We start from the raw sequence: 8,815 nt of genomic DNA, 5'->3' as shown, positions 1-8,815 counted from the left end.
AATATCACACAGTGGCTCATACCACCACTGTCACTCCAGGTTTGCTGTGCTGAGCTGAGGAGTTAGGCTAGATACATGGCAAAAAGCATCCAGTCTGTTCTCTAGATTCCAATAAATGCAGTAATCCAGCTTCGAGCAGAAGACAACATGGAGCAGAAAGGGACTTGTCAAAGGCAGAAAATTAGAAAAGCTTTACCATTTTCAGACCAAAGTGCTGTTGATGTTAAGTGACACTGCCTGATATCCCTTCCCACACTGTTCCATCCCTGCCCTCCGGATGCCCTGCATGCTCCCTCCTTGTCAGCAGGAAGCCCTGAGAGACACAAGTTTGCTGCTAACTGGCTTTAAAATTGCCCTGTGTGTAAGAGGAAATAATAGTGTCTCCTGTTGGGAACACATCCTGGCATTCCTTTAAAACAAGCAAACAATAAATCTTCTCTCACAGAGAGGTTTCTTTGAAATACTAGTGAGTTTGCTGCCCCTCTTGCAGTCCAAATCACATTTAAGAAATGGGTTTCTCTTTGGTTCTCACAGGATGTCCTAAGTAAAGACTACACTGCTGCACAGTACCACACAAGGAAAGGTAACACAGAGGCAAAGCTGTTTGCAAGACACAAAAACAGGAGTAGATTTTCCTCTGCTTAATGAGAATATCTGCAGTTAGATTACTGAGCAAAGTCCAGTGAATAAAAGTGAAGGATAAAATTACCTAGAGAAGCACAACCTTCCCCACAGCTGCTGTTTCACCTGCAGCACTGCACAGCCTGTGGCACTGCATGATGAGAAAGCTTGTACCAGCAGGGTACCAGCATCCAACCCACCCTCCAACCCCCAGGGTCAGCTGAGGCTGGATTTGTTCATGGATCTGTCATGTAAAATAGCAAATCTAAACAGAAATGCTATTTAGCAATATGAACCCATGCTCTGCTCCAGCACAGGAGTCAGCACACAAGCATTTCAGGTCTACTTGTCACAATCAACACTGCACATAGTCAGCTTTGGAATTTCTTTTCTGAACTAGAAGTCCACATTTTCCCAGTTATTTTGAAGTACTGTAAGTAAACACCCATCTTGAGAGAACTGAACTGCCAGACATCAGTGTGAGAACTCCACTCAAATGGGTTTCAAAATTGCTTATATAGGCATAATTTTGAAGGACAAAATGCATTTGGTATCTAGTGCCTTAACAAGCAGCCAAAGCAGAAAGGACAATTCTTGAGAATAATTCTTTAAAAAGGAAAAGAGAAGCTTAGTTTGAAGATGATTTCTCATTATGCAATACCAGAACGTTTTTCCCTGGCCCCTTAGAACAGGTACCCCTTCCTTTCCTCCCTGGTCCCATCCACCCAAGCAAGGCTGAAACACTCACCTGAGCACATTCCCATCTCAAAAGGGTCCAAGGAGATTTTAAGCTATTAATGTACATAAAGCTTTTGTATTGCAAAAAAGGCTATCAAAATTGGCTGTTTACTTAACATGCCTGGAATAAACCAGGACTCTGCCAGACTTTTATGTTATTAAAACATGAAAGAAGATGCCTAACTGCATTATGCTGGTATTTACTTAGAGGAAGTATTGCTTTTGCTGTATTTGACCTGAGGGATTACTGAACAAGATGAGTGTGGCTTACAGGAATAAGATCACAAAAATAGCATTTTCTAAGGAAACAGGAAAGATTTGCTGATGTTCTTTGGAAGTGCAAATTAGGCTGCTACTTGAGGGATAACACATAAAAGGTATTTAAAAACTGTCACATGGATTTGTGCTCAATCACAACAAAAAAAGTGCTTTTTATTTGTCAAGGTCCAGCCCTTGTATTGAACTCCCATACCATTTGATTATCTATTTGTTCAGTTCATGTCCTAAAACAGGAAACATTTGCAAAAAATGCAAGCACCCTATGAATGTCAGTTGAACTGCAAAAGAGATTATATTGTTCAAACGAACTTATTTCTAGAACTTAGCAACTGTCAACTATGTTATTATTAATACAATGTTGAAGTAGAATTATCAGGAAGAGGCATTGCCCTATTTGGCTTAAAAGTCCAAACTGCAAGAAGCTGCTAATAGTTTTTAATCCTTTATAATGATGCCATATCCAAGGTCACTGTGTGCTCCAGTAGGGTTGTACTTTTTTAAAAATAAAAATTATGTAAGCCATTGATTTGCTTTCTGATTTTTGCTCTTTAAGTGTATACTTGGAACTATTTTAAGATTTTTTTCCTTGCAATCCACAGGATAGAAGTAGCATTTCCTTAATGAAAGAGCAAATTAAACTGACCTTTCATGTCATTATTCACCACCACCATGCCCAGAGGTAGAAAGGTAGGGGAAACCATTAATTATTGCATGGGTCATGATAAATTTGACAGTCCTGGTGCACCCTAGGTCACTGTCTCCCATCTACATCATATTTTAATGATGAAACACAGAGGCTAACAGAGCAACTTTCTGCAGCCATGTGCTCAGTGGTGCCGTGCTCGTGGCCAGGCTCAGCCCTGCTCCCATAACTGTGTGCTCGTGGATGGCTCCAGTGCTGCAGGAATCTCACTGACACCACGGGATCAAATCAAGGCTGCAAACCCTCCTTTGGAAGGTCAGGGGCTTCCTGTCCCAGGAAGACACTCTAATTGCATGTAATTACTGCTAGAAGGTACAACCACTCTAATCTATCTGCTGCAGGTCAGTTGTCATCTGGGGTGTGACCTGCCTCCCAAAGTCCCAGTGAACAAAGCCAGCTTTTTCTAGCTGTGCACAGGCAGTGACTGTGACAATGCCAACCAGAACAGTCCCAGCTGGATATGTGATATTAACCTGCAGAATAGAAAGGGGCAAAATGAAAAGCTGATGCTAATTAAGCACCAGATCTATCAGTGGTGCTGATAGATAGGTCCCTGCACTGGGTTTTAAGCTGTTTTTTCTTTCTGAGGGCTGTCTGCTTATAGAATTGGAAGCTTTTCAGTATTTCATACAGGCTCTGAGAACATATCACTTATTGAACATTATAGAAAAGGCCACCCAGTAGGAGTCTTACATCATCTGTGGCACAGAATCAGTACTCAGTGCTTGGGAAGGAAAAGAGCAAAGAAAGATCCCAACTGCATTTCTGATAATTTTACAAAACCATTTATTTCACCCTTTGGAAAAGCCTGTACAAGCTTTTTGCTTTTCCCTTGTGAGAGTGGGAGCCACAGGGTAGTTTATGGCCCGAGATGATGCAGCCACGGGGATGCTCTGCCGGTGCACAGGCAGGAGGAGCCGCCGAGGGGAGGCGGCAGCAGCTCGGGGTGCCCCTGGCACGGGGGGATCGAGGGCACCGCTCGGGGCTGCGCAGCAGCGCCCGCCTGGCACGGGCACGGCCGGCAGGGACACGGAGCGGGGACACGGGCACAGGGACACAGAGCGGGGACACGGAGCGGGGACACGGGCACAGGGACACGGAGCGGGGACACGGAGCGGGGACACGGGCACAGGGACACGGAGCGGGGACACGGGCACAGGGACACGGAGCGGGGACACGGAGCGGGGACACGGGCACAGGGACACGGAGCGGGGACACGGAGCGGGGACACGGGCACAGGGACACAGAGCGGGGACACGGAGCGGGGACACGGAGCGGGGACACGGGCACAGGGACACGGAGCGGGGACACGGGCACAGGGACACGGGCACAGGGACACAGAGCGGGGACACGGAGCGGGGACACGGAGCGGGGACACGGGCACAGGGAACACGGAGCGGGGACACGGAGCGGGGACACGGGCACAGGGACACGGAGCGGGGACACGGGCACAGGGACACGGGCACAGGGACACGGGCACAGGGAACACGGAGCGGGGACATGGAGCGGGGACACGGGCACAGGGACACGGAGCGGGGACACGGAGCGGGGACACGGAGCGGGGACACGGGCACAGGGACACGGAGCGGGGACACGGAGCGGGGACACGGGCACAGGGACACGGAGCGGGGACACGGGCACAGGGACACGGGCACGGGGACACGGAGCGGGGACACGGGCACAGGGACACGGAGCGGGGACACGGGCACAGGGACACGGGCACGGGGACACGGAGCGGGGACACGGGCACAGGGACACGGAGCGGGGACACGGGCACAGGGACACGGGCACGGGGACACGGAGCGGGGACACGGGCACAGGGACACGGGCACAGGGACACGGGCACAGCCGGCCGTGACACGGAGCAGGGACACGGGCACCCGCGGCTGTGCAGGCCACGGGGCCGGGCTGCGGGACACGCCTGTGTGCAGGGTACCACCACCACCACCACCGGCACCGGCACCGGCACCGGCACCGGCACCGGCCCGGGTTTGGAGCTGCCAAGCCCCGGTGCCCCGGGCAAGGCGGGACAGGGATGTAACTGTGCCGGCCTGGGCTGCCCCGCGGCTTTCGGTAGCTCGTTTGAATCAAATTGCCGTGTATAACTGGATTAGACGGTTGTTTTTCAAAGGTTACACCCTACACACCATTAAGATTCATCTGTTTTTCAGATGACTTCATCTGAAATCATCTGAGCTATTGCTTTCCCAGCTGCTCCCACGATGTACAGGCTGCTGACAGTTTCATTTTCCATCACTTCCCTACACTATGCAAACTCAGTGCCCACTTGATCACTGAAGATTAACAAGTGCTTCCAGAGAGTTGGAACAGCAGTGTGGAACAAAGCAGCCGGGCTACAGGATCTGAGTCCCCATCAGTTGCTGAATAACTTGGGCTGCCTGTCACAAGCAAGTCAGAGGCAGGACAAAACAAGTGCTTAGGTTTATCTCCTGGTCTCCTGCACTGTTTTGCATTCAGGATTGCTGATCCTCTGCTCCACAACTTTGTAACACCATCGTGTTGCCATACTCAGTGTAATGAAAATAATTAAGACAAGTCTAATGAGATTATTGGCAAAGCAGGGAAGGAAGCATCTTATCATTCTTCCTGGGAATTAAAACCAACTAAACAAGTAACCTTCTCCTGGAAAACTCCTGGGAATCAAAAGGAAAAGTCTCATGAAGCCAGGCACCAAGGAAGCAGCTGCTCTTGGCTCACTCCATGTTACCTTGTTCACCTTACATGCTATTTCCAAAGCACTGCCCAGCTTCTGGGAACCCAGAGCTTCCCAAGGAAAATGCCCCAACAGTCACCAGGGGCCAGTGCCAGAGCAGCCTGGGAAGCTGCCAGCAGGCACAGCCAGGCTCTGCTGCCACCAGGGACCCCATGGCAGAAATGCCATGGGGAGAAGGGCAGCTGGGGCAAAACCAGCTGTACAACCATTAATTAATAACTAATGGCATGTACAAATATTATTCTGCCTCCCCAAGAAAAAGGCCAAACAGTCCCACTAATTTCAGGCTCCTTCAGAGGGCAGATGAGTTGCAGAGCCTGGATGCAGAAACAGCTTCTCAGTTCACTCCAAGGGCCAGTTATGTGAATTTAATGAAAGGGGTTCATAGCCAGGTCAAACTCACGCAGTCAAAGCAATGCTCAGACACAGAGGCTGCTTTAGTCTCTTTCCTAAAGTGGAGCATGCCAAAAGCAAAGAGATTTGTAGCAATACATGGAGTAGGGAGCAGCTGAGGTCAGCACTGAGTCCAAGAATTTCCTTCATATTTCCAGGTTATTTTTTAAAATAAAGAATGAGGTCACCTTGTAGTCATTTGACAGCATGAACTGTTGTGTTTGAAAGCACAAACACATCCTTTTAACATCAATGCACCTGAACCCTCCAAATCAGAGACAGCAGGAGCAGGTGGAAAGCCTAGAGTTCAGCCCAATTGCATTAATTTTATGCCAGGTTTTAATATGGCAGAGTAACCCTAAAATTACATTATCTTACCTGTTAAGGCAAGCAGCCACCATATAAATGATGCAGTTCTGTGCACTCTTAAGCTGAAAGCATTTTTCATTTTAGACAAGGACAACAAATGCTGCCAAACCAAAGAACAAAACCACTTAATAGTTTCAAAAATTGTTAATCTATGAAAATGCAAACAATGATTAGAAAAAAAGACCTTTCCCTCTGATAAGGTTGATAGACAGTTTAATCCCCAGATCCTCTGTGTGAATTTTCCTTATCTTCCTTTTTTGTTGTTGCATTTGCTTGCTTGTTGTTTTGTTTTTGGGTTTTGTTTTGGTTTTTATTTGATTAGCTTCAATTGTGAAACTACATGAAAAAGAGATAGATCAAAAGAAAAAAAGACATAAGGAGAGTTAATCATATGCAGGGAAAGGGTTATGCAGTCAATGAAAATCCAAGAGCACAGCAATGGTACAAAGGCAGAACCATTTTACTGTGATTTACCACACAGGGGAGAGCTTGCTTTGGCTTTGACACTTGAGCCACAGAGCAGAAATGGATTCTCTGATGGTGGCACTTTATGTTAGAAAGTCATTCTTTATCCTGCATCCATCAGGGCACTCGTGGTGCTCAGCTCCCCTGCACACAAGGTGTTTAAATTTACCATGTGTAACCTCCCCTGCTTCTGCAACAAAACTCCCTCCAGCATTTCCATCATCCTGGTCCAGCACAACCCAAGGCAGCCCAATCCCAGGGCATGTGGATGCTCCCCCAGCATCCCCAGGAGGTCTTGGGCAGCATCATGAGCAGCTGTTCCTCTGCTTTTAATTTTTTTCCTCAGGTCAGAAGGTAGGGAAGATCAAGTTGTTCCTGTCAACCCAAACAGCCTGAGCCAGATCCACAAATGTGTCCAGATGCTGACATTCCCTTCCATTTCCCATGGAACTTGGTGACTAAATACCCACTGCTGTGGGCACAGGAGTCACAGTTCTATTGCAAGGTGTTGCACAAAACAAATCTTTTTGACTGCAGCAGGCATCAGTTTCCCAAAGTGTTACAGGATAAGAAAACCTCCTGCATGGTCAGTGTGTGTCAGAGAGGCTGGATCTGCTCCCCACCCTGCCCACCTGTGTGCAGCAGAGCACAGGCAGGCAGAGGCACTGGGAGCATCCTCTGTGCCAGGACCAGAGCACTGGGTGGCTGCTTCATCTCACTCCAGTGCTTGTTTTTCTTTTTTCCCCCCCCAGAAAGAGGAAAGTGAGTTGGACAAGGATTTTGGTCTAGGAAACTCTGGCTTTTGAATGGCTAAAAGGAAAATAAACCTTCTTTCTAGTCCGAAAAGGCACAATATTAAAAAAAAAAACAATTCTAGACCCTTTACAAGGAAATGGAATTGTGCTTTTTGATAAGAAACTGGTAATTTGATATTTGATAATATTTGATAATATTTGATAATATTAATCTAGGGGTTGAATACACAGGGTTAGGTACATTTCTGACCAAGTTACTTTGAAGTGACAAGCCATGAGTGTCTCCTCAGAAGAGTTTATATTTTTATTACCTTACAGAATTTCACTCTCTACAAGATTAAAAATAGTAGTGAGTTCATTAATCAGCTTTTAGGCTCAAACAGTCCACAAAAGCTTATAAATGTTTCTTAAACTACAAACAGGACTGTGCAATAAGCAAGCAAACTGTACTGTGCATTTGAAAATCAACCTAATGATGGATTTAGAGGCTTAAAGCAACTCTTTCACTGCACTTGTTGGAATCTTTAATTATGCACTTCTCTTCATCCTCAGCCATCAGCTGTGATACTGAACTAGAGAGCTTTAGAAATCCCTGGGTTAGGCTGGGTTTAGTGTCATCACACAATTACAGATTCAGCTTATTTCAGGAAGACAGAGCAGCTGGAACACTGCTGAGTTTTGTCAAGCAAAACATGGAGTTCTACAGGAAGTTTTTAAATTAGGTTTCAGGCCAACAGAAGCAGCTCCTAAATATCCTGGCAGTGCTTTGTCTGGGTGACACTGCCTTGCTTGGGGTTTGCCTCTGGGCTTCATTTTTTAATGGCTGACACTTCTATTTAGAGAGTGAATACATGGGAACTCCTTGAAAAAGGAACATTTCTGAATACATTTCAGTGTACACAGGCTTGACTCACAAAGTCTGTAACACACAGCTCCTGGTAGTGGCCCCTTCCATTTTATCTTGAGATAGGAGCCTTTTCTCCACCCAGAGCACAGTGACTGCTGTGCTGCTGCACTCTGGGCTGCTCTCCCCTCTTAGCTGAGCACTGTAAGTGAGAGGTTCTTTTTTCCCCACTGTAATTTAAAATATCAAACCAAAGCAGATTTTGTTTTCTGTGTTCAGTTCCCCAGAACAGGCAGTGCTGTTCTCCAGGAGCAGTGAGTTAGAAGCAAAGTCAGCAGCTGACAGGTGCCATCCATTACCTTCACAGGAGAGTAACCCTGGAGGGCCTACAGGATTAGTGCTGGGGAGCCTCTGGATTGAGAGGAATGAGCCCCTGGTGGGTAACAATCAAACAAACACTCCTGCTGTTCAGAATTCTCTAAAACAGGGTAATGGTTGTAATCTTTGCTATGAGCTCTACCCATTCTGTAGCTGGTAATCCCAGCCCTTCATCCCAAGATTAAAGGGCCACATGCTGATACAGAATTTGTGTTCTTGGCTCCTGTTCTCTGGTCAAACTGAGCCTTTCACCCTCCAGGAATGTAGTTCTGTCATTTTTTTAATTGGCAAAAAGTGAATGTAACAAAGCAAAAATACATATTAGCTGAGGGAGCTTTAAATGGCAGGGAAAGGACTTTGGTGTTGATAGATGAGAGGGAATTAGAGGACACACTGGTACTGTGGTAAAGATACAGGAGCCTGCAGGTGCTGGCTCACTCAGCAGGGTGGCAGTGGTTTTTTTGCATCTTCTTGAAAATTGCTGTCTGATGCAAAGGATCAGGGCTCTGTGAGCTACCAGTCAGGCTCCTGGGCAC

This window comes from Molothrus aeneus, chromosome 14, assembly GCF_037042795.1.
Source record: "Molothrus aeneus isolate 106 chromosome 14, BPBGC_Maene_1.0, whole genome shotgun sequence".
Taxonomy (NCBI): domain Eukaryota; kingdom Metazoa; phylum Chordata; class Aves; order Passeriformes; family Icteridae; genus Molothrus; species Molothrus aeneus.
Note: the sequence above shows the minus strand (reverse complement) of the source record.